The sequence below is a fragment of the Carassius gibelio genome, chromosome A21 (genome assembly GCF_023724105.1).
Source record: "Carassius gibelio isolate Cgi1373 ecotype wild population from Czech Republic chromosome A21, carGib1.2-hapl.c, whole genome shotgun sequence".
In the NCBI taxonomy this organism is placed as follows: Eukaryota; Metazoa; Chordata; class Actinopteri; order Cypriniformes; family Cyprinidae; genus Carassius; species Carassius gibelio.
In genome coordinates this window covers 1,977,109-2,004,781 of record NC_068391.1, presented here as the reverse complement: position 1 = coordinate 2,004,781, position 27,673 = coordinate 1,977,109, and the positions used below count along the sequence as shown (strand labels likewise).

Genomic DNA, 27,673 nt, shown 5'->3' with positions numbered 1-27,673 from the left:
TTTTATTCAAGATGTTACACTTATACAATGAGGTCAATGAGGTCTGCCTAAATCCACAGAAACAGAAAAATACCACCCGATTCGAACGTTATCACTCGATTGAATGGGGCGTTATCAGCGGTTATCAGCCCATAGAAATGGGCCAGGAGGGGCCTCCTGTGCCTACTAGTAGGCTCAGAAGGCCGTGATCATCCATCCAAATGGTTGATCACCCACAAATATACAAGAGAAGACTCCAGATCCAATCCCAGAATTCCTGCTCACCGGTAATCGGAAGTCTACTGGACGAATGCGGGAACGTTGCGATATTTCCTGCTTAATATTTTCAGGTAAGACTATTAAAATTATAAAACTGAGCCTTTAAACTGTAATGGAAAACAATACATACACTCGTATTGCGTGTCATGATTGTTGACATGAGATAACCGTATTGCGATGTGTCTGCAAACGTTATCGCTAGATCATATTACGTTATTAGCGTGTTGTTATGTTAACGTTGGATGCTTTATGTGAGCATTAACGTTGCTAATATGAGTTTGTATTTACGTCTGAAGCTAATGGGGGAATTTAGTTTCTAGTTAAACTGTCAAAATGACTTTTTACACTCTTACAGGCTATTGTGTATGCTCGATAACTCCTCACTGAAGCCAGATCATAGGACTAATATAACCCATATCGACTTGAGAGAAATATTAAACACAAGACGTATTTTACGGCTGTTTGGAAACCTTGGGATCTTGACTAGAGTGTAAAATAAAGTTCTGTGGGTTTGGATCTATCTATCTATCTATCTATCTATCTATCTATCTATCTATCTGTCTGTCTGTCTGTCTGTCTGTCTGTCTGTCTGTCTGTCTGTCTGTCTGTCTCTCTCTTTCTCTCTATACTAGCTAGCTAGCTGTGTATATATTTATATAATTTATCTATCTATCTATCTATCTATCTATCTATATATATATATATATATATATATATATATATATATATATATATATATATATATATATTTAGCTGTCTGTCTATCTGTCTGTCTCTCTCTTTCTCTCTCACTCTCTCTAAAGCTTGCTAGCTGTGTATATATTTATATAATTTATCTATCTATCTATCTATCTATCTATCTATCTATCTATCTATCTATCTATCTATCTATCTATCTATCTATATATATATACATGAAGCGTCATGAAACAGATTTTCATGATAGTATTTGGGAAGTACTTCACTCACACAAATTGCATTCATCAGTTTAAGAATGCTGAGTGTATTGAAAAGAATCATCAGGGCATCTACTTTACACGTTATCTTGTTTTTACAGAGTTGTTACAGATAAATGGTTTTCACAACCCAAGTACTGATTGTCGTTGTATGAATTTACTTTAAAAGGAGATGCTGACTAATGCGTTAAGTTTTCTGTGCATCTATTTTTTCTTCAGGCACAATGAATGATATTAAGGGCAGGTGCGCCACATTGGGGGAAGATGCAAAGCAGAAATACATTCAAGAGGCAGCAGCACTGAGGGCACATGGGCAGTCACAGGACACTAAACCCTGAGGTGAGGGATGCCCAAATTACAATGCACTTAAAGAAGCTGAAGTTAGATGTTTGGAAACAGGATTCATTTGCTAAGCATTAGTGGTATTCTTAAAGTATTAGATGGAAGGATGATCAACAGCAATTGTGGTGTGTGCAGAACATTGTGTTAGACAACTGGATTGTTTATCTCTAGTTTTTATCATAATTTCAAATGAGTTCGTTACAAAAAAATATTCCAGCTGATTTTTGTTTACAAGGCTATCAACATCAAATATTCTCACATTGAAGAAATTGTCAAAGACTCATACCACCATATCAAACTTGAAGCAGCTGAAGAAAAAAGTGGTCATGAGATTTGTTAAATTAAAATGTAGTTACCCCTCTGTTTCAGGTTTGATTTACATCAATTTCTGAAATGAAAAACCCAGAGTTTTCCTAAAGATCTGAGATGAATTGATGTGCAATACCCACATATTCCTTTGGCAACAGTTCAAAATGAACAAGCTGCCTTTGAGATGTTGCTTTAAATATAGTGATGAGTATGATTTAAACTAACTGGCTTGACTTTCAAAATATCTGTGTTTTTTCTTTGGTAGATGGAGGCAATTTGTGCTGTGTCTGCTGCGTCCATTTTTATGATAAGAAGAAGAATGCAAGAAAGAAGTGGCATTCATGGTCTCAGTGCACAGTGTGCCAATCATGGTCACACACAGCATGTGGCTTTAAAAAGAACAAGTGCGTTCACTGCCAGTGTCAAGACACCATGCTAACACCCTGAAGATGTATCTTGTTACTTGTTTGAGTTGTTTTTACTGTGTTGACGGCCCCCAACCCATCCATACAAACACACACACACACACACAATACATACATATGCTGCAAATTTATTGTAATGACCACACTTCACACGTAAGAAGAAAATTGTGATCTTTTTGTTATTTTCATTCACCCCATTTTTATTTATTATTGTTGTTTGTTGGCACCATCAATGTGTTCTCCTTTATACAGGACTTATGTGGGGACCAATAAAGTTATATTGTACTGAATTGAGTCTACATGTTTTTATATATATATATATATATATATATATATATATATATATATATATATATATATATATATATATATATATATACACCTGTTTCATCATTGGTTCAGTAGGGCTGGGTTTTAGCAAGGACCTCACCTTAATATTCACAACAGTGGGTCAGAGTATGATTTCATGTTATGATTAGATGCTTCACATAACTTTATATTTTTCACAGTTTTGCTGTCAGTAGGAGATGCTTGGCAAAAAAATATATTGAAAAGATGGTTACTGGTACTTGTAGAAACTTTGGTATACAGCTGAACACTACAATTTATTTTAAATTTAAATGGTTTCTATGGCATTGCTTACTTCCACTCTGAAGTATTTTCTTCAGAATTACTGTTACGCTTTTATTTTAATGATAAACATTTAAGAGAAAATGTGAAGGGTATCATTTTATCTGTGTTAAGGATATCAATTGTTTCTCCTTGGATTCAGATAAATAAAGTTTATTGTCAGTTTATGTGAGGGAGGACTGGTGTTTTCCACTTTTGTTTGCAGTTGTCTGCCATGGGTAGACTACATTTAATTCAAAGTGCTGTCGTTCAATTATATATATATATATAATCAATTATACATTTTAAATCTGATTAGTTTATCTGGTTTGCAAATTAGGGTTGTAAAATTATATATTTACTGAACATATAAAATATCTAGTATAGCCAAAGTATTAATTACATTGCATCTAGATGAATGCAAAGAAATTAATTGACATGCTTTCAAACATGCTTTTTAAATGACACATGAGTTTTGGTAACATGGACAGAGAAAACATTTAACCATCTTCTGCTCAGAAACCTTGTAAAAACTTTAACTTTTACCAGCAATCTTCAAATTATCTTATTTTATGTTCAACATAAGAAAGCAACTCATACAGGTTTGGAATGACATGAGGGTGAGTAAATGATGACAGAATTTTCATTTTTGGGTGAACCATCCCATAATTAGATTTGCCACATGGGAACCAAACAGAAATGCAAAATGAGTCTCTCTGTGTGTGTGTGTGTGTGTGCGGACAGGGTATTTGTCATGTTGTGGGTTCATAAATCTGTTTACAAAGTCAGAAACAAACAAACAAGCAAATAGCTTCTTTTTATATAGGCTATGGCTATTGAGCCTTCAAATAGCTCTCTGAAACTACACCCGAGATGGCTTGTGCATGTGAAATGAGAAAATTAAAACTTTGTCGTAGAGCTAAACCATATACATTGTTAGAAAGGTCTTGAACCAGAGAGTAACATATGTAAGTATGAAGATTCTACATAGCTCCTGTTTTGAAATACTGACCTTTGAAACATCACCTTGGTGCATATTTGAAGGCTTGTAATTAAGCAATAAAAAGGGCTACACACATGGGACTAACTGTTATAGAGAGCTCTTGTCCTCATTTATGATGTAAATATAGTCAACAGCTCTGGATATTGTCAAATCGGGTTAAAAGTAATTTGAACCCATTTAAAATTTAGACATTTAAAATCTGTTTACATAGATATGTTTACAATCCGCCTAAACTCCACACTGTACTCTCAACTCACTATTTGCAATATCCAATTCTAAGAAATACACGATTTTTTTAAAAACTACAATTCCCTATAGCTACTCTGTGCAGCTTGATACAAATCAAGCACTGCAGTTGTAGTATCTGGTTTGCGAATTAGGGTTGGAAATTAGGGTTGTAAAAAGATATATCTACTGAATATATCAAATATCTAGTACAACCAATCTATTAATTACGCTGCATCTAGATGATTTACGTTAAGAAAATCTGAATATATTTGTTTATTTAAGACTTTTTAGCCGAAATGTAGAACGCGCAAACCCCGCCCACAACACAATGCACTTCCGTAACCTTCTGCTACCAAAAATGTATTTCTCTGAATCGAAGGAGAAATGTGCAAAAGTTATATTAACATATCTTATTGTTGAGTTATCTGTTTGTTGTTGTTTTTTCGTGGACAAATGTTGAATTCATCATTTTAAAAAAAGTGTCTTGTGAATAAAATACTTTTGGACGGAAGTACGTTATGCAAGCCACGTGGTTTCAGCGATAGCAACGTAACAACCATGGCAACGAACAACGAACAAACTAAATGTAATATACATTCAATGAAAGAAGAAAGTGAAAATAAAACGAAAACAGCCAATGGGAAGAAGAGAAAAAATGTGTTAAATTACATAGGCTTGGATCTGGAGAATTTCAAGCCAATAACAGTTATGTAGGAACATACTGAATGTGGCACACTGTCACATACGGATTTTGACTGTAAATTCATTGTATGTTATTTAGTAAATTACTTTTCATTGACTTTAAATGTGCTGTTAATAAGTGCAGAGCACCATGGCTGAAAACATGGCTGTAAATCGTAGAGTCAATACACCTCTATGTTCCCTTTTATTTTATGTTTTTACAAACTCATAGTTGCTTCAGAGGATTCAAGATCCAATAATTTATTTTCATTTCAACTCAGTCGAAGGGGATTTTGATGGTGAGCTCACAAAAAACAAAACACCTCCCACACATTTGTACATTACAGTAAATAACATATTACATTATGGTAAACACAATTTTTTTTTTTAGATTAGATTAGATTCAACTTTATTGTCATTATGCAGAGTACAAGTACAGAGCTAATGAAATGCAGTTAGCATCTAACCAGAAGTGCAAGAATATAGTGTTTTATATACATAAAAGTGCTGAGTAAGTAAAGCTATGATATACAGAATGTACAGTGGAGTTGCTATATACAATATTGATCAGAGTATATACAGAATATAAATATGAATGCAATGTAGGGATTGTATGTACATTATGAACAGAGCAATGAAGGATTATATATATGTTATGAACAGCAGGAACGTGAGAACAGTGGTAATAAATACAGTTGGATGAGTGTGCAAAAATATTGTTGAACAATGTATTCTATGCAAAATAACAGTAGTGCAATATTTTTTATATAAATATTTTACTCTGCTTGTACAGTTACACTTATAGAGAGTTTATTTTTTAATTTTGTACTCATACAGACAGACTAGTGGGGATATGTATGCTTAAATACAGGGCCTAAGCTTTAAAATAGATCAGACCTAGTAAAACAACATGTCTGCACAAGTTATGCAGTAAAGTAATTATATTATATTATATTATAATACCTTGAATGAGAGCAGCTTACTGCAGTCCTAAAGATTTAAGGAAAACATAGATTTATGAGAGGAATAGGGATCTTTTTTCACAAGTTTAATTAATATTTCATGGACTCGAATGAAATTCTGCAACAATGATTAACCTCGAGGCTTTGAGCTGTCAAGATGTGATAGCAGGTATTCCTCTACATCCTTTTCATCAACAAACACGTGGGTTCTGTGTAATGGATCAACCACACTTGTACTGCGGCTTTACTTCCTCACAAGGCCAAAGTTGGCATCCAATATGACAATCATATCTCCATCCGCCTGGAAAACAAACACTTACAGTAACACTGGTTTTGTACCCGCACCAGGTTTATACATTTATACTATTACTATTCTATTACAATACTACATACACAAATTAACTTTTAAGTTTGATATTAATTCAGATTTTATTTCTATGCCATTAATTTAATCAAACAAGAACCACGCTGGAATTATAACCAACCTTTGGACATGCTGGGCATATGGTTCCATCATTTAATTGTGCAAATATCAACCAAACTTCTTTGTCGGAAGTGGTGATGCCTAAAATGGGATATGGGGTGTTGCAAAAAACCCTCAACAGAAACCTGACACTCCAGTGACAGAGAAACAGAAAGCTCTAGCAGAGGGATGGAGAAGGCTGTCTGGTCAGAGCCCATATCTCAGCAGAGTACAGGTTTCTGGTTCACACGCACACATGTTGACTGTAACGGTGCAGAGCCGTCCTGCCAAATATAAAGAGGAAAATAACATAAAAACATAACCTAGTACTACTATAGACTACCATATCAGTATAAATTAAATTAAATGTATGAATTTAGCAGACGCTTTTATCCAAAGCTTCAGATTCAGGCTATAAATTTTTACCTATCATGATAGTATATAAACTATAACTATCATGACTTTTTTTTTTTTATTGCATCACAAATTTGATTAATTCCTTAAAGGAAATCATTACTCCACATGTAATAGGATTGAATTCCTTAACCTGTCAATAAAATTAAATACATTAAGATTTTGTATCAGGTAAAATGACAAACCTGTGCTGACAATGATCTTCATGTCCTTTGTGTTCACAGCATGGGTGCCATGGGCTTCAGGTAAATATAAGAATAACCCCAGGGAGGATGGCTCATAGTAAACATTCTGTAAGAAAGATGGATAGCTCTAATGTTTTTAAAACAACAAACTTGTGACACTAACAGTTGATACTGCATAGTGCTAAAACAATTTGAAGTATCTAATGAATCTGTTGACATTACTGTGAGTTTGCTGTCTGTATGCAAGTATAGCAATAGCAATGTAAGACTGTATGCTATTGTTCTTACATTCCACTTTTCAGGAAGATGCAGTAAATTTCTGTGAATCCTCTTCAGGCAAACCTCACAGAACACTGCAGTGGAGCTGCACTCAATGCACCTATAATCAGCATGTTCTCGGCAGACAGCACACTGGGTAGTGACTGATGCTGAACATTCAAACGTCACCTTAAGCATCTCATCCTTGACTGCATCCCAGGCATGAAGCTCTCTCTTCTTTGCCTTACTGTATGCGCTCTCAGAACAGCTTGGTGTCGCATCATCAGGTTCAGCAGGTTGAGATGTAATAGAAGGGTCTGAAGGGTGGGTCTGATTGTAGCTGGGCTGGGGAAGACCTTGACTGAGGTAAGAAAACTTGCAGGGCCCACCATAGACCTCCTCACCAACTTAATTTTAACGTTCCTGAAACGTGGGGTCATCTTAAGTGCTTTTCCCATATCTGAAATCAAATATTTGACAATTATTACATAAAGCAAAGTGCAACCCGTACCGTACTTCTTATCACAGTCTAAAAGACAGAAACACATGAGTGAAAATGGGATGCAGCCAGATGAGGGATATTTGGTGCGATAGTTAGATACAGCTAGCTAGATATATAGATTGCAAGATAGATAGATAGATAGATAAATACACATAGAGCTAGATAGATTATATAAATAGATACACAGCTAGCTAGCTATATATAAACTGCTAAAAAAAAAATAAAGGGAACACTTGTGGGTTATATTGTGTTGTTAAGTATTCCCTTTATTTTTTTGAGTAGGTATATGGATAGAAAGACAGATCCAAAGCCTCCTGAAATAGGATCAAATCCAGCCAAGCTTGGTTCAAACCCACAGAACTTTATTTTACACTCTAGTCAAGATCCCAAGGTTTCCAAACAGTCGTAAAATACATCTTGTGTTTAATATTTCTCTCAAGTCAATATGGGTTACATTAGTCCAATGTTCCGGCTTCAGTGAGGCGTTATCGAGCATACACAATATAAGCCGGTATGAGTGTAAAAAGTCATTTTGACAGTTTAACTCGAAACTTAATTCCTCCATTAGCTTCAGGCGTAAATACAAACTCATATTAGCAACGTTAATGCTCACATAATAAAGCATGCAACGTTAACGTAACGACAGGCTAATAACGTAATATTGTCTAGCGATAACGTTTGCAGATACATCGCAATACGGTTATCTCATATCAACAATCATGACACGCAATACGAGTGTATGTATTGTTTTCCATTACAGTTTAAATGCTCATTTTTATAATTTTAATAGTCTTACCTGAAAATATTAAGCAGGAAATATCGCAACGTTCCCGCATTCGTCCAGTAGACTTCCGATTACAGGTGAGCAGGAATTCTGGGATTGGATCTGGAGTCTTCTCTTGTATATTTGTTGGTGATCAACCATTTGGATGGATGATCACGGCCTTCTGAGCCTACTAGTAGGCGCAGGAGGCCCCTCCTGGCCCATTTCTATGGGCTGATAACCGCTGATAACGCCCCATTCAATCGAGTGATAACGTTCGAATCGGGTGAAAATACATAATGAGCGGGAAAATACCACACAATAGTGAATGTTGAACTAATTATGTTGAAAATGTATGAAGAAATCGAAGATTAGATGCCTCAGAGAAAGTCCATCTGGAGAACTGGGAAAGGCATCTCGGTGTTTGGAGAATAGTCGATAGGCGGGTGAAATATGCGCCATCAGCATGTCCGAAGTGACTCGAGTCCGCAGAGTGTCGTTGGCTCGGGGTTTCTTCGGTATCGGAGCTGTAGCATTGTCGGTCGAAGTCTGGTAGCGACGTCGTTGTTCCTCAGATGAATCTGGGTATGATGCGCTCCCACAGGAACTGCCAAACACATTGCAACATCGGCTGCCAGAAGTTTGCATTCTGCGCTGTCGTAGTCGGCGAGTCTGAGCTCCTCCTGCAGCTGTACATAACGATGGTCACGGATGTAGTTTCTTCAGGCATCGGAGCAAACGGCTGAAACACCACAGAAGATGAGATGAATGATCGTCCAAGGCAAAATGTGTGAGCTCCACAAGCTCTCCATTCAATTTATATGCTATGAAGAGTAGTGTTCGCGCTGCGCTGTTACTGATCAGCGCTGCGCTGGGGAGATCAGCTCGGTGGCGCTGGTGAACACGTCCTCTCTGCGCTGTCGAGTCGGTCGCGGAGCTCGGTCCATTGAGCCGCGCCTGTGACCGGTCAGCGCTGCGCGAACACTTTAATACCGCACTGTTTATCCTACATTAGGTGTGTTTGGCTAGCCATGAGCGCAAATGAAAGACAATTTCATGGGAATGTGTAACCTGTCATAGCCTATAAATTGAATTTAAAGCTTGTGGAGCTCACACATTTTGCCTTGGACGATCATTCATCTCATCTTCTGTGGTGTTTCAGCCGTTTGCTCCGATGCCTGAAGAAACTACATCCGTGACCATCGTTATGTACAGCTGCAGGAGGAGCTCAGACTCGCCGACTACGACAGCGCAGAATGCAAACTTCTGGCAGCCGATGTTGCAACGTGTTTGGCAGTTCCTGTGGGAGCGCATCATACCCAGATTCATCTGAGGAACAACGACGTCGCTACCAGACTTCGACCGACAATGCTACAGCTCCGATACCGAAGAAACCCCGAGCCAACGACACTCTGCGGACTCGAGTCACTTCGGACATGGCGCATATTTCACCCGCCTATCGACTATTCTCCAAACACCGAGATGCCTTTCCCAGTTCTCCAGATGGACTTTCTCTGAGGATCACACATTTTTCAGAACAAAGCAATTATTTTATGGCAATGCTGTAATGTAATTGTTATTTTAACCTCTGGACATCTTGAATTTCTTTGTACATTTTTAACATCTATTTTCTATTTACTCTGTTTGCTGTTTTCCGCTCTTTGTCATTTTCTGTTTCTTTATGTGGATTTGGGAAGAAATACTGTATGTCCTCATTGTAAAGGCTTTAAAACTTTGTTGAATAAAACAAATGAAATCTTATTTAAATAGAGAGTCTGTGAGTATGATTTTTGCTTTAATTGGGTCGGTGGCAAAATGTGTACGTTTCTAAAACATATTTTTCAGCCAGCATGTTTAGTTTTGCTTACAGCTTAAACTTTACCTGAAGTTTCCAGCTCTGACTCAAAAGCTGAACTGTCCACCCCCTCTTGTTCAACAGCAGGAGCACTTGCAGCACTAGTGCCAGTGTTGAGTAGCTACTCGAGACTCGGACTCGGTCTTGGACTCGGGCTCGAGACCGTATTTTAATGGTCTCGGTCTTGTCATGGATTCGTGTGCATATTGACTCGGACTCGAACAAATTAGGCTTATGCCCGAGTCCACTCGAGTCCCAATCAAAATATTTCATGATTATTACTGTATGTTAATGTTTATTTAAATTGATGTATGTTTGAGACATCCAATGACTGGTGATTTTCTTTTGACGTGAGACGTTAGGCCAGCGACACACCGGATGTGTGGCGCAAGCGTCTCAGCTGCGTGGCATGTCTGTTTTTAATTCGGCTCCCATGTTAACAGGTTAGATCTTGCAGACTGCCTGCGTGAGACGCGCGGAAAACCCGTGCATGCTAGAAATAGAACCGACGCCTATTTTTCACGCGACACGCGTGCATGTTGGAAGCGTTTCCAGGCAAAATATACTAGGAAAATATGTTTATATGTCATTTTGTACACAAATACATATTAATTCGTGACATTTTGATATTTGAAAGTCTATAGGCTGGCATAAATTCAGATATAAATGTTATTTAAAAAATAAATTAATAATGAACGATTTTCAAATATTGCACCTGTCAAACATACTCTATTGTGCCGTCAATACTGTTGACGGTGTCCTATCAGTAGGTGTGTAAAAAAAAAAAAAAAAGTTGATATTGTTGTCATGAAGACAAGAGCCTGGTCTGTCGGCGGTCTCCCTCTATGTTTCCTACAGCAGCAGCAGCGCGCCAAGCGCCGCGTGGAGGCACGCTTCTGGTGTGTAAACACAGAAAACGCGAAGCAGCCACCACACTTCTGGCACGCAGCAGCAAGAGACGCCACGCAGCCTGTGTGTCACCGGCATTAAGTTACCCTCCTGCCATCCGCCTGTAGTGATCCCGCTTTCCAGGAAGCCACATTGCTACATTATTTCTCTCAACTGTGTTATTTTTACAAAGTAGGACAAAATGGTCACAGAAAAAAACAAATATCGTTTAATTAAATTATATAATGAATACAGACACAGACTGACTGTCTCAACACTAAACATCTCCCCCCAAAAACATGTCTAACAGAATGCATTGAACCAGTGGTGGACGAAGTACACAAATCAAGTACTTGAGTAAAAGTACAGATACATATGGTAAAATATTACTCCAGTAAAAGTAAAAGTACTCCTTTTTCAATTTTACTGAAGTGAAAGTACAAAAGTACTCAATTTTTTATGTACTTAAGTAAAAAAGTACTGCAAGATAGATGTTTGCAATTTTATATAGGCTACTTAATTTAATTTTATATTAGCACATTTTTTTATAATCCTACTGCTCAAAATACCTTGGATTTTTTCAAAATAACCACTATATGGAGTCAAGATATATTTTTGTTGTTGATATGGACTACGCTGATGAGAGTAATGTTCACTGTGAAGCTTACACTGTGATTTACCTGAGAGAAAACAGAGATGACCATCTGATCTTTACCAGTAAGAACAAAGTATTTTAAAGTTAGTTGTTTTACTGAACATCAAAGTTACAGTACAGACCAAAAGTTTGGACACACCTTCTCATTCAAAGAGTTTTCTTTATTTTCATGACTATGTAAATTGTAGAGTCACACTGAAGGCATCAAGGGCTATTTGAGCAAGAAGGAGAGTGATGGGGTGGTGCGCCAGATGACCTGGCCTCCACAGTCACCGGACCAGAACCCAATGGAGATGGTTTAGGGGTGAGCTGGACCTCAGACAGAAGGCAAAAGGGCCAACAACTGCTAAGCAACTCTCAGGGAACTCCTTCAAGACTGTTGGAAGACCATTTCAGCTGACTACCTCTTGAAGCTCATCAAGAGAATGACAAGAGTGTGCAAAGCAGTAATCAGAGCAAAAGTATGGAGCCAAAAGAGTCTCAATAAAGATAAATGCACACACTACATTCACATATGCACACCCAGGATTCATACATGCACACACATGATTCATAAATACACAAACAGGATACACAAATGCGCACAAAATTTACAAATGCACACACAGAATTTAAAAAGCACAGAAGATTCACAAATGCATACATAATTCAGAAATACACACACAATTCAGAAATACACACACAATTCAGAAATGCAAACAACATTTACAAATGCACTCAAGATTCACAAATGCACAGGACAAGATTCAGAAATGTATTTCTGTTGAACACACACATATATCTTGATTTACAAACTGCTTGCGGTCTGTGAACTTCACTGCATTTGTGTGTGAATTTTGAGACTCCTCTGACTTGGCTCGACCATAGACTGTAAAAAAATATGGACGTAGTGTCCGTGACGTCACCCATAGACTCCTCATTAGCGGTTTTGAAGCCTAAAGTGTGTAGAGCGGACCGTCGCCCATCTTGGCAGCGCGTCACCGCGCGACTCTCCCGGATAATCGAAAATGGGCAAAAAGGCAGGAGCTGATTGCTGAAGCCACGCCCACCTAGTGCGACGGCATTGTCAGCAGCGGCAATCCACCTGTCACTCAAGTGGCCACGCCCTTAATTATGCAGAACTTTAAGGCTTAATATAATTTAGACGGATGAGTTTTAAAAAAATTCACCCCCCTCACAGTTGTCATGAAGGGCAAAATTAGCAATATAGACCAAAATCATTTTTTGAACCAGGCTGTAAACATGTTTTTTTCTGCTGTAAAGTTGGCCATTTAAACATGTGGAGTCTATGGGACTGAATTGCAGTTTTAGTCACTTCCTCATCTTCCTTATTGGCTTCACGAGAGAGAGCGGGAGGTTGCCGCCATAGACAGTAAAAGAAATGGATACAGCAACCCCACTGGAACTCAATTGAGACAAGTGAAGCCCATTTTTAGTGTTTTTTAGCACTTCGGTTTCTGACGCGCAGACTCAAACGAAGCTTGACGACGTCAGCAACCTGTCTGACAGATGTAAATCTTCTAAGTGGCTGTGCGTGCAAACTGCCATCGTTAATCTTGCAGAGAGTAAGTATTCTGATTAATTATTTTGTATAGTATTTTAAAATGTAATGCCAGAACGCCATATTAAGTTAATTGCCTGCGAGCTTCTCTTTCTGTCTGTACGGTAATGTGACAGAGAGACGAGTGGTTATGATGCAATCGTTAGCCTATTTTTTACAAAAACTGTTTATACGGGGCCATAATGTAACATAGAAGGTAATGGAGCCCTTTATACATTGTTGTGTATCTTTTTAATTCGCTGCGAGAGGAAAGTGACTCTCCGGCTGCGGAAAGTGAGTCTCCTGCTGCGCAAAGTGGGTGTCCGCCTGCGCAAAATGAGTCGCCAGCTGCGTGAGGTAAGTGAGTCATTCCCTGAGGAAAGTGAGTCGTTCGCTGCTTGAGGAAAGTGAATCGTTCACTGAGGAAAGTGGATCGTTCATTTCTTTTTAAATTTTGTGTGTGTATGTATGAATCCTATGTGTGCATATGTGAATGTAGTGTGTGCATTTATCATTATTGACACTCTTTTGGCTCCATACAAAAGGTGGCTACTTTGAAGAACCTACAATATGACATATTTTCAGTTGTTTCACACTTTTTTGTTATGTATATAATTCCATATATAATTCCACATGTGTTAATTCATAGTCATGAAAATAAAGAAAACTCTTTGAATGAGAACGTGTGTCCAAACTTTTGGTCTGTACTGTAACTCTATATATGACATGATAATAAGGCCTGAAGTTAGGAAGAACATTAAGGAAAATACAATTATATTTTCATAATGATTTTTTCTTTCTCAAACCTTGTCTGTGGTTTAAAAACACCCCTGGCCAAACGGGGTGCATCTCTTCCCACTTTGATAATCACTGTAGTTACCATGTCCTGAACATCACATCCTTTCTTTTCTACCCAGGTGTAATCTACATATATATATATATATATATATATATATATATATATAGGTGGTTGAATAAAAATATTTGGACATTATAAAAAATTAAAAATCTTAGCTAGACAGTTAGCATCAGCTAACAATATTTACTTATTTTCAGTACGGTTATGAATAAACATTTATGTCTGTCTACTCTTCTAGTTAATCCAAACAATATACATATGTATAACGTTACTGTTGATAAACAATATAAAAACAGACGTCACATAGGACATTTTAATAAAACTGTTTAACATTAGGGCAGCGGGGAATTTCTAGATTGAGAGTGTTTTTAGTCGGGGTGGATTGATCATGAGACCACATCGTGCTTGGTTGGGTAGCAGGATGGTCTCCTCACTTATTTTTTTGAAAAGTAATTATGCCCATCTGTAATCTTCACAACATCTAAAGTGCACATAATCCAAGACATTGTAAGGATATTAGCAGTCATTAGTTAAGCTTCAAGGTTAAAAGTTATGTAAAAGCTGTTACAGTTGAACATTTACAGGTATAGTGGTAGTACAGTAATGTTACTTGTGCTAGAAAGGTTATATGGATGTGTATAGTGGTACAACGATGTTATGTGAAAATGAGCACTTAATATTGACAAGTTACAATTCATAATACTAATAAAATTACCTTTACACCACATACTATGTGGCCCTTTTACCCTTTATTGTTTCCACCAAACATTTTACATACTCTTGAAGATTTCTTTAAGTCTTGTCAAAGATCCAATCTCTCTGGACTCGATCTGGACTCGGACTCGAATGAGCTGGTCTCGACTACAACACTGACTAGTGCTACTGTTGCTTCCTTCGTCACCTTCAAAATTAATAAGCATTGTACACTAGGCTAAGCATCAATCATGCCGATGTGAACGCAGCCATCGTTTCGTTTGTATATATATATATTTATCAGGGGTGAAATGGTTCACAAAATTCACGGTTCGGTTCGATACGATACACTGATGTCACGGTTCGGTACGTTTTAGATACAGCTAAAAGAAAAAATTGGCAGATAAATATCCTTGATTTTTTACAAATATTTTATTTTTTAAAACTACAGTAACAAAGTATGTTTTTTTTTACATTGAACAATGATGGCGCTATTCTTTATCCATCTTCTATGGTGTTTTCTTAGCAGCATACTGTATAAAACAAAAACAGCTCCTTATAAGAAAAAATGAAAATGTTATATTGTTGTATTAGTTATGAACAAATACAAAGATGGAACTCTTTTTAGATGGAACTCTATAAATCTTTATATATAGTGTGTTTTTACTCAATTGGTTCTCTATGTGGGCTTTTGTTTTTTGGTACAAAACAGGAATTACGGTCTGGCTGTAGTTACTCACTACAGAGTATGGTCCCATATCCACGCCTATAAATGTACCAATCGCCGCGGTGATGTCTTTTGCCCTGTTTGAATCGGTTGGAAATGTCTGTCTAAATGCTGCGGGGATAGTTTGTGGCGTGTATGTTTCTCCTTTTATTCGTCTTGATCCAGATACTGACACACTGGGGTGATGTAAATGAGTTGACATGTTTGAAGTAGCCTATTCCCGCTGGTGTACTCTATTGTCATGTAACCGATGCGACATACCGTTGTTTTTTTATCCACCACTCTCTTGCCATCACCATCATAGCTTACAGGGAATCCAAGGTGCACCCAAACACCAGACCTGTTGGTTATTGAAGGATCTTCTATTTCTAGTCTGTTAAACGCATTAACCATTTTGCAACGAGCCTTCAGCGCGTACTGAATGAGCGAGCGCCTGACTGAGTAGCCTAACATAAACATATAAGTTGGTGTTTATTTTTCTTCGGGGGTGTCAGTGGCGTTGCCTGTAACGTCGTATGGGATATTGGGCTACCTTGCTGAACGCATAACATTATATTTCACTCACTTCTTTATTTTCCAAATGTAATTAATTAGTCCAACGAACCATTCGGTACATAATGCGTACTGTGTACCGAACCGAAAGCCTCGTACCGAACGGTTCGATACGAATACGTGTATCGTTACACCCCTATTATATCTATATCTATATTCTAGATATTTATATATATATATATAGCGGTGTCATGAGGTATTGACTCCCAGCAGCCAGCTATCACCAAAGCCATGCACTCTCTTCAGCAACCTGGCAAACTGCAGAGGTGGCCCACACAAAAGAGTCTGGAGAGGGCCTGATATTAGAGACCCAGGGAGGAAAAGGTCTGATGTTGAAGGGCCAGGCCGGAGAGGGCCTGATGTTGGAGGCCTGAACTTTGAAGGCAAAGGCCTGGTTGATGCACATGTATCTATACCTCCAAGGATCATTCCATTGTAACAGGCACCAGGATGGCCAAAACTTTCTCTTCCTCTAGGACAGGAGGAACTGAATTGATACCACATCAGTCTTGTTTGCTTCCCTCTTACGTGCTGGATCCCTCCGTTTTGTCACACTTGCAAAGTCCCTCCACTTATTACTGACTTCTGCTGGGCTTTGTTCATATCCATAGACAGCATCATTTATTTTTTGAGTGATTTCTGCACAGATTTGATTTTTGTCAGCATTTGTAATGCTGTTTTGCAGCTTTGAAAATAGCTGGACTTTATTATTTTCCGCCTCCTCCAAAAAATCAGCAATTTCATGCTTTGAAAATTGGGGTTTTTGTGTCATTTTCATTAACACATGGCAGAATGGCAAGGTGACTTAAATAGGAAAAATTTAGCAAAATAATCATCAGGTGTTTTAAGACCCATCTTTTTTCAGTTGTGGTTGAGTAGCCTATCAATATCAAATAAGAAATAGTATTTATATGAAATTGTGAAATTATTGACATTGGGATCAGAAAAGAGCACATTTTAACTCCATGTGTGTATATAATTGCAGAACAAATGAATGATTCGTTATTACTTGACTCCTATGATGTCATTTCAAAAGCATAATTGGAGTCGAAGAAAAGAGAAAATAAAACCAAATTACTGTATGTGCTCATAGCTCCAGTCAACCATTAGATCGAAGAAGAACGACGGCTAAAACCAACATAGTTTGAACTATGGATCTGCGACACAGGTAACGTAGGTTTTGGGAAACAGCTGTGACTAGCTAGTTCGTTTCCATAACGATGCATCGTACGATGGTGGTTAATCAGCGAGTTACGTCGTAGTACGGGAAATGCACCCCTGAGCGTCATTTACGCCGGCCTCAGCAGTCGGTTGATATCGCCGGGGGCCCCCCCTCAGCCGTGGGCCCCTATAATCGTTGCCCTGTTGACTTGACATAGATTTTCACAATTTAATGATTTGAAAATATGCCTGAATAAACATCTTCATCTAGCATGCCACTTCTGTGACATTTATATATATATATATATATATATATATATATATATATATATATATATATATATATATATATATATTCATTTAAAAATGTCACTGGTGTTACATTGTTTCATCTTCATATAAATAATTAGAAACCATTTAGAAAAGCATTTAGATTGCCCAAATTTAATCCACAATCATAATGACAGACTCACTACTTAAATCAGTTTTCATTTGTTTTATTCAAGATGTTACACTTATACAATGAGGTCAATGAGGTCTGCCTAAATCCACAGAAACAGAGAAATACATAATGAGCGGGAAAATACCACACAATAGTGAATGTGGAACTAATTATGTTGAAAATGTATGAAGAAATCGAAGATTAGATGCCTCAGAGAAAGTCCATCTGGAGAACTGGGAAAGGCATCTCGGTGTTTGGAGAATAGTCGATAGGCGGGTGAAATATGCGCCATCAGCATGTCCGAAGTGACTCGAGTCCGCAGAGTGTCGTTGGCTCGGGGTTTCTTCGGTATCGGAGCTGTAGCATTGTCGGTCGAAGTCTGGTAGCGACGTCGTTGTTCCTCAGATGAATCTGGGTATGATGCGCTCCCACAGGAACTGCCAAACACGCTGCAACATCGGCTGCCAGAAGTTTGCATTCTGCGCTGTCGTAGTCGGCGAGTCTGAGCTCCTCCTGCAGCTGTACATAACGATGGTCACGGATGTAGTTTCTTCAGGCATCGGAGCAAACGGCTGAAACACCACAGAAGATGAGATGAATGATCGTCCAAGGCAAAATGTGTGAGCTCCACAAGCTTTAAATTCAATTTATAGGCTATGACAGGTTACACATTCCCATGAAATTGTCTTTCATTTGCGCTCATGGCTAGCCAAACACACCTAATGTAGGATAAACAGTGCGGTATTAAAGTGTTCGCGCAGCGCTGACCGGTCACAGGCGCGGCTCAATGGACCGAGCTCCGCGACCGACTCGACAGCGCAGAGAGGACGTGTTCACCAGCGCCACCGAGCTGATCTCCCCAGCGCAGCGCTGATCAGTAACAGCGCAGCGCGAACACTACTCTTCATAGCATATAAATTGAATGGAGAGCTTGTGGAGCTCACACATTTTGCCTTGGACGATCATTCATCTCATCTTCTGTGGTGTTTCAGCCGTTTGCTCCGATGCCTGAAGAAACTACATCCGTGAACATCGTTATGTGCAACTGCATATCGCTGTCGAAGCCTGATTTGGGGAGGAGCTCAGACTCGCCGACTACGACAGCGCAGAATGCAAACTTCTGGCAGCCGATGTTGCAGCGTGTTTGGCAGTTCCTGTGGGAGCGCATCATACCCAGATTCATCTGAGGAACAACGACGTCGCTACCAGACTTCGACCGACAATGCTACAGCTCCGATACCGAAGAAACCCCGAGCCAACGACACTCTGCGGACTCGAGTCACTTCGGACATGGCGCATATTTCACCCGCCTATCGACTATTCTCCAAACACCGAGATGCCTTTCCCAGTTCTCCAGATGGACTTTCTCTGAGGATCACACATTTTTCAGAACAAAGCAATTATTTTATGGCAATGCTGTAATGTAATTGTTATTTTAACCTCTGGACATCTTCAATTTCTTTGTACATTTTTAACATCTATTTCTATTTACTCTGTTTGCTGTTTTCCGCTCTTTGTCATTTTCTGTTTCTTTATGTGGATTTGGGAAGAAATATTGTATGTCTTAATTGTAAAGTCTTAACACCTTTGTTGAATAAAACAAATGAAACCTTATTTAAATAGAGAGTCTGTGAGTATGATTTTTGCTTTAATTGGGTCGGTGGCATAAACCTGCAAATTTTAACAAACGTACAAAATGTGTAAGTTTCTAATATAGTTCAGGTTTTTGTTTTTCTGTCTTTCCATAAAAACTTTTTTTGAAGGCAGAGGGAGACAGCCACCACTCCAACCTTTCATGAGGAAAGGAAAGCACCGACCCGGCTGCACATCTTTGTGGGTCTTCTCCTCGGGATGAGTCTTTGTCCCAGTTCAGGCCTATAACACCAAACCCCCGACTGGAAGAAGAAAGCCCTCCTATTTACAACTCTGACAATTTTCAAAAGTATGTGAAGTTGACAACATAGACTCTGAGCAATTATTCCAGTAAACTTGCACAATGTTCTTGAATGAATGATGTCAGTCTGTTATTGTAGCGATGCATTGATTTTACATTTTCACTGCCATAAACACGACGCTGATCAAAACGAACTATGGTTGATTCATTTCATTCAGACAGCCTCTTTGGCGGTCCTTGGCCAATGAAGACTGCGAAACATCTAGACTCTCTTCCATCAGTCTGAAGAAGAGACAACATCCAATCAGTTTGTTACAGGTGTCCGGAAATAATGGTATGAAAAGAAAAGCCAATCGGAGTTCTTGAAGGCAATGCAACACTTGTTGCCGGACAGAAAGTAAATATATATGTTTGAGGACTGAAGACTAACATCCTGGGTTTGCTGGTGACAATCCTCTTCTCTTGACATTCATGAAAAAATAATTAAATTATATGAAATTGTTTGACTTTCAGGGCCGTAGCTGGGGTTATATGGAATTACATTTGCTTCAATAAAAATGAACGAAACTTTTTCAGGAACTATCAAACATATGCCATTACAAAAGAAGAAAAACACAATGAAAATAATAAAAAAATGAACTTAGTCGCGCAAATTTAAAAGACTCTTCAAATGTGCTTTATTCTTTGTTAAAGGAACACTCCGACTTTTTGGGACTTTAGCTTATTCACAGTATCCCCCAGAGTTAGATAAGTCCTTACATTCCTTTTTTATTGGTTTATTCTGACTCAGAGGAAGTGTCAGTCAAGTTAAAAAAGTAAACAGCTTAAGTAATTTGTGGATTAATGCTTATTGGAGACGCGAACCGTTTGAAACGATTCAGTTCGATTTGGAGAACTGGTTCAACCGGTTCACTAAGAAGAAGCGGTTAAATTGAACGATTTGTTCACGAATCGGACATCACTACCGGGAAGTACAGACGTCACTCAGTGGCGCGCATATTGAAAAGTGCTCGCAGTGATTCGTATTACTAAATATGTAAATAATATTTGACCTTCCATCGTCTCAGTCTGTAAAGATGAGCTTTTGTCCTTGAAGTAAGCTTGAAGTAAGCTAGTAAGCAAATATGATTTACATATTTAGTAATACAAAGCAGGACGTGTTGCATACAAACAGTGGCGGACTGGGACAGTAAATCAGGCCGGAATTTGACTCCACCCCAAGCCACCTCTGTTGTTGTAGTCACCACCACCCGATTCATGTGTCCACCAGACGGCTAAATTTTTGGCTCTTTCAGTTGTTTGAATTGGGTTATAATTAAAAAATAAATCAAAACCCTTAGACTGTGGACGGGCAAAATAATCAAATGAAGTATCAAGAAGTATCAAGGCATTCACTGTCTCTATTATCTTTCCCTTAATCCCCCTCTCTCTCACTCTGCACATTGAGTTTCTCTGCAATATGAAATAAGCACTTTCAATAATTTATATTAAGCAGCCATCAATTGTATGTCCCAATGAACACAGTCCTACTACTGATGACCTTATAAATCATAAAAGCACATATTTTTCAGCCAGCATGTTTAGTTTTGCTTATAGCTTAAACTTTACCTGAAGGCTCCAGCTCTGACTCAAAAGCTGAACTGTCCACCCCCTGTTGTTCAACAGCAGGAGCACTTGCAGCACTAGTGCTACTGTTGCTTCTTTCGTCACCTTCAAAATTAATAATCATTGTACACTAGGCTAAGCATCAATCATGCCGATGTGAACGCAGCCATCGTTTCGTTTGTATATATATATATATATATTTATCAGGGGTGAAATGGTTCACAAAATTCACGGTTCGGTTCGATACGATACACTGATGTCACGGTTCGGTACGTTTTAGATGCAGCTAAAAGAAAAAATTGGCAGATAAATCTCCTTGATTTTTTACAAATATTTTATTTTTTAAAACTACAGTAACAAAGTATGTTTTTTTTTACATTGAACAATGATGGCGCTATTCTTTACCCATCTTCTATGGTGTTTTCTTAGCAGCATACTGTATAAAACAAAAACAGCTCCTTATAAGAAAAAATGAAAATGTTATATTGTTGTATTAGTTATGAACAAATACAAAGATGGAACTCTTTTTAGATGGAACTCTATAAATCTTTATATAGAGTGTGTTTTTACTCAATTGGTTCTCTATGTGGGCTTTTGTTTTTTGGTACAAAACAGGAATTACGGTCTGGCTGTAGTTACTCACTACAGAGTATGGTCCCATATCCACGCCTATAAATGTACCAATCGCCGCGGTGATGTCTTTTGCCCTGTTTGAATCGGTTGGAAATGTCTGTCTAAATGCTGCGGGGATAGTTTGTGGCGTGTATGTTTCTCCTTTTATTCGTCTTGTTCCAGATACTGACACACTGGGGTGATGTAAATGAGTTGACATGTTTGAAGTAGCCTATTCCCGCTGGTGTACCCTATTGTCATGTAACCGATGTGACATACCATTGTTTTTTTATCCACCACTCTCTTGCCATCACCATCATAGCTTACAGGGAATCCAAGGTGCACCCAAACACCAGACCTGTTGGTTATTGAAGGATCTTCTATTTCTGGTCTGTTAAACGCATTAACCATTTTGCAACGAGCCTTCACTGCGTACTGAATGAGCGAGCGCCTGACTGAGTAGCCTAACATAAACATATAAGTTGGTGTTTATTTTTCTTCGGGGGTGTCAGTGGCGTTGCCTGTAACGTCGTATGGGATATTGGGCTACCTTGCTGAACGCATAACATTATATTTCACTCACTTCTTTATTTTCCAAATGTAATTAATTAGTCCAACGAACCATTCGGTACATAATGCGTACTGTGTACCGAACCGAAAGCCTCGTACCGAACGGTTCGATACGAATACGTGTATCGTTACACCCCTATTATATCTATATCTATATTCTAGATATTTATATATATATAGCGGTGTCATGAGGTATTGACTCCCAGCAGCCAGCTATCACCAAAGCCATGCACTCTCTTCAGCAACCTGGCAAACTGCAGAGGTGGCCCACACAAAAGAGTCTGGAGAGGGCCTGATGTTGGAGGCCCAGGGAGGAAAAGGTCTGATGTTGAAAAGCCAGGCAGGAGAGGGCCTGATGTTGGAGGCCTGAACTTTGAAGGCAAAGGCCTGGTTGATGCACATGTATCTATACCTCCAAGGATCATTCCATTGTAACAGGCACCAGGATGGCCAAAACTTTCTCTTCCTCTAGGACAGGAGGAACTGAATTGATACCACATCAGTCTTGTTTGCTTCCCTCTTACGTGCTGGATCCCTCCGTTTTGTCACACTTGCAAACTCCCTCCACTTATTACTGACTTCTGCTGGGCTTTGTTCATATCCATAGACAGCATCATTTATTTTTTGAGTGATTTCTGCACAGATTTGATTTTTGTCAGCATTTGTAATGCTGTTTTGCAGCTTTGAAAATAGCTGGACTTTATTATTTTCCGCCTCCTCCAAAAAATCAGCAATTTCATGCTTTGAAAATTGGGGTTTTTGTGTCATTTTCATTAACACATGGCAGAATGGCAAGGTGACTTAAATAGGAAAAATTTAGCAAAATAATCATCAGGTGTTTTAAGACCCATCTTTTTTCAGTTGTGGTTGAGTAGCCTATCAATATCAAATAAGAAATAGTATTTATATTAAATTGTGAAATTATTGACATTGGGATCAGAAAAGAGCACATTTTAACTCCATGTGTGTATATAATTGCAGAACAAATGAATGATTCGTTATTACTTGACTCCTATGATGTCATTTCAAAAGCATAATTGGAGTCGAAGAAAAGAGAAAATAAAACCAAATTACTGTATGTGCTCATAGCTCCAGTCAACCATTAGATCGAAGAAGAACGACGGCTCAAACCAACATAGTTTGAACTATGGATCTGCGACACAGGTAACGTAGGTTTTGGGAAACAGCTGTGACTAGCTAGTTCGTTTCCATAACGATGCATCGTACGATGGTGGTTAATCAGCGAGTTACGTCGTAGTACGGGAAATGCACCCCTGAGCGTCATTTACGCCGGCCTCAGCAGTCGGTTGATATCGCCGGGGGCCCCCCCTCAGCCGTGGGCCCCTATAATCGTTGCCCTGTTGACTTGACATAGATTTTCACAATTTAATGATTTGAAAATATGCCTGAATAAACATCTTCATCTAGCATGCCACTTCTGTGACATTTATATATATATATATATATATATATATATATATATATATATATATATATATATATATTCATTTAAAAATGTCACTGGTGTTACATTGTTTCATCTTCATATAAATAATTAGAAACCATATAGAAAAGCATTTAGATTGCCCAAATTTAATCCACAATCATAATGACAGACTCACTACTTAAATCAGTTTTCATTTGTTTTATTCAAGATGTTACACTTATACAATGAGGTCAATGAGGTCTGCCTAAATCCACAGAAACAGAAAAATACCACCCGATTCGAACGTTATCACTCGATTGAATGGGGCGTTATCAGCGGTTATCAGCCCATAGAAATGGGCCAGGAGGGGCCTCCTGTGCCTACTAGTAGGCTCAGAAGGCCGTGATCATCCATCCAAATGGTTGATCACCCACAAATATACAAGAGAAGACTCCAGATCCAATCCCAGAATTCCTGCTCACCGGTAATCGGAAGTCTACTGGACGAATGCGGGAACGTTGCGATATTTCCTGCTTAATATTTTCAGGTAAGACTATTAAAATTATAAAACTGAGCCTTTAAACTGTAATGGAAAACAATACATACACTCGTATTGCGTGTCATGATTGTTGACATGAGATAACCGTATTGCGATGTGTCTGCAAACGTTATCGCTAGATCATATTACGTTATTAGCGTGTTGTTATGTTAACGTTGGATGCTTTATGTGAGCATTAACGTTGCTAATATGAGTTTGTATTTACGTCTGAAGCTAATGGGGGAATTTAGTTTCTAGTTAAACTGTCAAAATGACTTTTTACACTCTTACAGGCTATTGTGTATGCTCGATAACTCCTCACTGAAGCCAGATCATAGGACTAATATAACCCATATCGACTTGAGAGAAATATTAAACACAAGACGTATTTTACGGCTGTTTGGAAACCTTGGGATCTTGACTAGAGTGTAAAATAAAGTTCTGTGGGTTTGGATCTATCTATCTATCTATCTATCTATCTATCTATCTATCTATCTGTCTGTCTGTCTGTCTGTCTGTCTGTCTGTCTGTCTGTCTGTCTGTCTGTCTCTCTCTTTCTCTCTATACTAGCTAGCTAGCTGTGTATATATTTATATAATTTATCTATCTATCTATCTATCTATCTATATATATATATATATATATATATATATATATATATATATATATATATATATATATATATATTTAGCTGTCTGTCTATCTGTCTGTCTCTCTCTTTCTCTCTCACTCTCTCTAAAGCTTGCTAGCTGTGTATATATTTATATAATTTATCTATCTATCTATCTATCTATCTATCTATCTATCTATCTATCTATCTATCTATCTATCTATCTATCTATATATATATACATGAAGCGTCATGAAACAGATTTTCATGATAGTATTTGGGAAGTACTTCACTCACACAAATTGCATTCATCAGTTTAAGAATGCTGAGTGTATTGAAAAGAATCATCAGGGCATCTACTTTACACGTTATCTTGTTTTTACAGAGTTGTTACAGATAAATGGTTTTCACAACCCAAGTACTGATTGTCGTTGTATGAATTTACTTTAAAAGGAGATGCTGACTAATGCGTTAAGTTTTCTGTGCATCTATTTTTTCTTCAGGCACAATGAATGATATTAAGGGCAGGTGCGCCACATTGGGGGAAGATGCAAAGCAGAAATACATTCAAGAGGCAGCAGCACTGAGGGCACATGGGCAGTCACAGGACACTAAACCCTGAGGTGAGGGATGCCCAAATTACAATGCACTTAAAGAAGCTGAAGTTAGATGTTTGGAAACAGGATTCATTTGCTAAGCATTAGTGGTATTCTTAAAGTATTAGATGGAAGGATGATCAACAGCAATTGTGGTGTGTGCAGAACATTGTGTTAGACAACTGGATTGTTTATCTCTAGTTTTTATCATAATTTCAAATGAGTTCGTTACAAAAAAATATTCCAGCTGATTTTTGTTTACAAGGCTATCAACATCAAATATTCTCACATTGAAGAAATTGTCAAAGACTCATACCACCATATCAAACTTGAAGCAGCTGAAGAAAAAAGTGGTCATGAGATTTGTTAAATTAAAATGTAGTTACCCCTCTGTTTCAGGTTTGATTTACATCAATTTCTGAAATGAAAAACCCAGAGTTTTCCTAAAGATCTGAGATGAATTGATGTGCAATACCCACATATTCCTTTGGCAACAGTTCAAAATGAACAAGCTGCCTTTGAGATGTTGCTTTAAATATAGTGATGAGTATGATTTAAACTAACTGGCTTGACTTTCAAAATATCTGTGTTTTTTCTTTGGTAGATGGAGGCAATTTGTGCTGTGTCTGCTGCGTCCATTTTTATGATAAGAAGAAGAATGCAAGAAAGAAGTGGCATTCATGGTCTCAGTGCACAGTGTGCCAATCATGGTCACACACAGCATGTGGCTTTAAAAAGAACAAGTGCGTTCACTGCCAGTGTCAAGACACCATGCTAACACCCTGAAGATGTATCTTGTTACTTGTTTGAGTTGTTTTTACTGTGTTGACGGCCCCCAACCCATCCATACAAACACACACACACACACACAATACATACATATGCTGCAAATTTATTGTAATGACCACACTTCACACGTAAGAAGAAAATTGTGATCTTTTTGTTATTTTCATTCACCCCATTTTTATTTATTATTGTTGTTTGTTGGCACCATCAATGTGTTCTCCTTTATACAGGACTTATGTGGGGACCAATAAAGTTATATTGTACTGAATTGAGTCTACATGTTTTTATATATATATATATATATATATATATATATATATATATATATATATATATATATATATATATATATATATACACCTGTTTCATCATTGGTTCAGTAGGGCTGGGTTTTAGCAAGGACCTCACCTTAATATTCACAACAGTGGGTCAGAGTATGATTTCATGTTATGATTAGATGCTTCACATAACTTTATATTTTTCACAGTTTTGCTGTCAGTAGGAGATGCTTGGCAAAAAAATATATTGAAAAGATGGTTACTGGTACTTGTAGAAACTTTGGTATACAGCTGAACACTACAATTTATTTTAAATTTAAATGGTTTCTATGGCATTGCTTACTTCCACTCTGAAGTATTTTCTTCAGAATTACTGTTACGCTTTTATTTTAATGATAAACATTTAAGAGAAAATGTGAAGGGTATCATTTTATCTGTGTTAAGGATATCAATTGTTTCTCCTTGGATTCAGATAAATAAAGTTTATTGTCAGTTTATGTGAGGGAGGACTGGTGTTTTCCACTTTTGTTTGCAGTTGTCTGCCATGGGTAGACTACATTTAATTCAAAGTGCTGTCGTTCAATTATATATATATATATAATCAATTATACATTTTAAATCTGATTAGTTTATCTGGTTTGCAAATTAGGGTTGTAAAATTATATATTTACTGAACATATAAAATATCTAGTATAGCCAAAGTATTAATTACATTGCATCTAGATGAATGCAAAGAAATTAATTGACATGCTTTCAAACATGCTTTTTAAATGACACATGAGTTTTGGTAACATGGACAGAGAAAACATTTAACCATCTTCTGCTCAGAAACCTTGTAAAAACTTTAACTTTTACCAGCAATCTTCAAATTATCTTATTTTATGTTCAACATAAGAAAGCAACTCATACAGGTTTGGAATGACATGAGGGTGAGTAAATGATGACAGAATTTTCATTTTTGGGTGAACCATCCCATAATTAGATTTGCCACATGGGAACCAAACAGAAATGCAAAATGAGTCTCTCTG

The 27,673-nt window shown here is 37.8% G+C and overlaps 2 long non-coding RNA genes across 9 annotated transcripts in view; one reads left to right on the top strand and one right to left on the bottom strand.

The window, feature by feature from the left end:
• Window positions 1–27,673, bottom strand: part of LOC127941942 (uncharacterized) — a 54,415-nt gene that overhangs the window by 20,900 nt on the left and 5,842 nt on the right. The window contains exons 2-5 of one of the 5 annotated variants that reach the window (XR_008149220.1): window positions 7,124–7,553; window positions 6,836–6,941; window positions 6,259–6,520; window positions 5,044–6,074 (exon numbers count right to left, since the gene is read on the bottom strand). The exons of 2 other annotated variants lie outside the window; for them this stretch is intronic. This is a non-coding gene — a long non-coding RNA (uncharacterized LOC127941942). Of the gene's footprint in view, window positions 1–5,043; window positions 6,521–6,835; window positions 6,942–7,123; window positions 7,554–27,673 lie in introns of those variants that run through there. 2 more of the 5 variants (XR_008149218.1, XR_008149222.1) reach the window with 2 other exon arrangements.
• Window positions 69–26,635, top strand: LOC127941940 (uncharacterized). 4 transcript variants are annotated; one of them, XR_008149209.1, is made up of 3 exons: window positions 69–329; window positions 25,489–25,608; window positions 26,186–26,635. It is a non-coding gene; the product is annotated as an uncharacterized LOC127941940 (long non-coding RNA). The 4 variants fall into 4 exon arrangements; XR_008149211.1 differs by lacking the exon at window positions 25,489–25,608 and adding an exon at window positions 1,434–1,553; XR_008149208.1 differs by lacking the exons at window positions 25,489–25,608; window positions 26,186–26,635 and adding exons at window positions 1,434–1,553; window positions 2,131–2,580.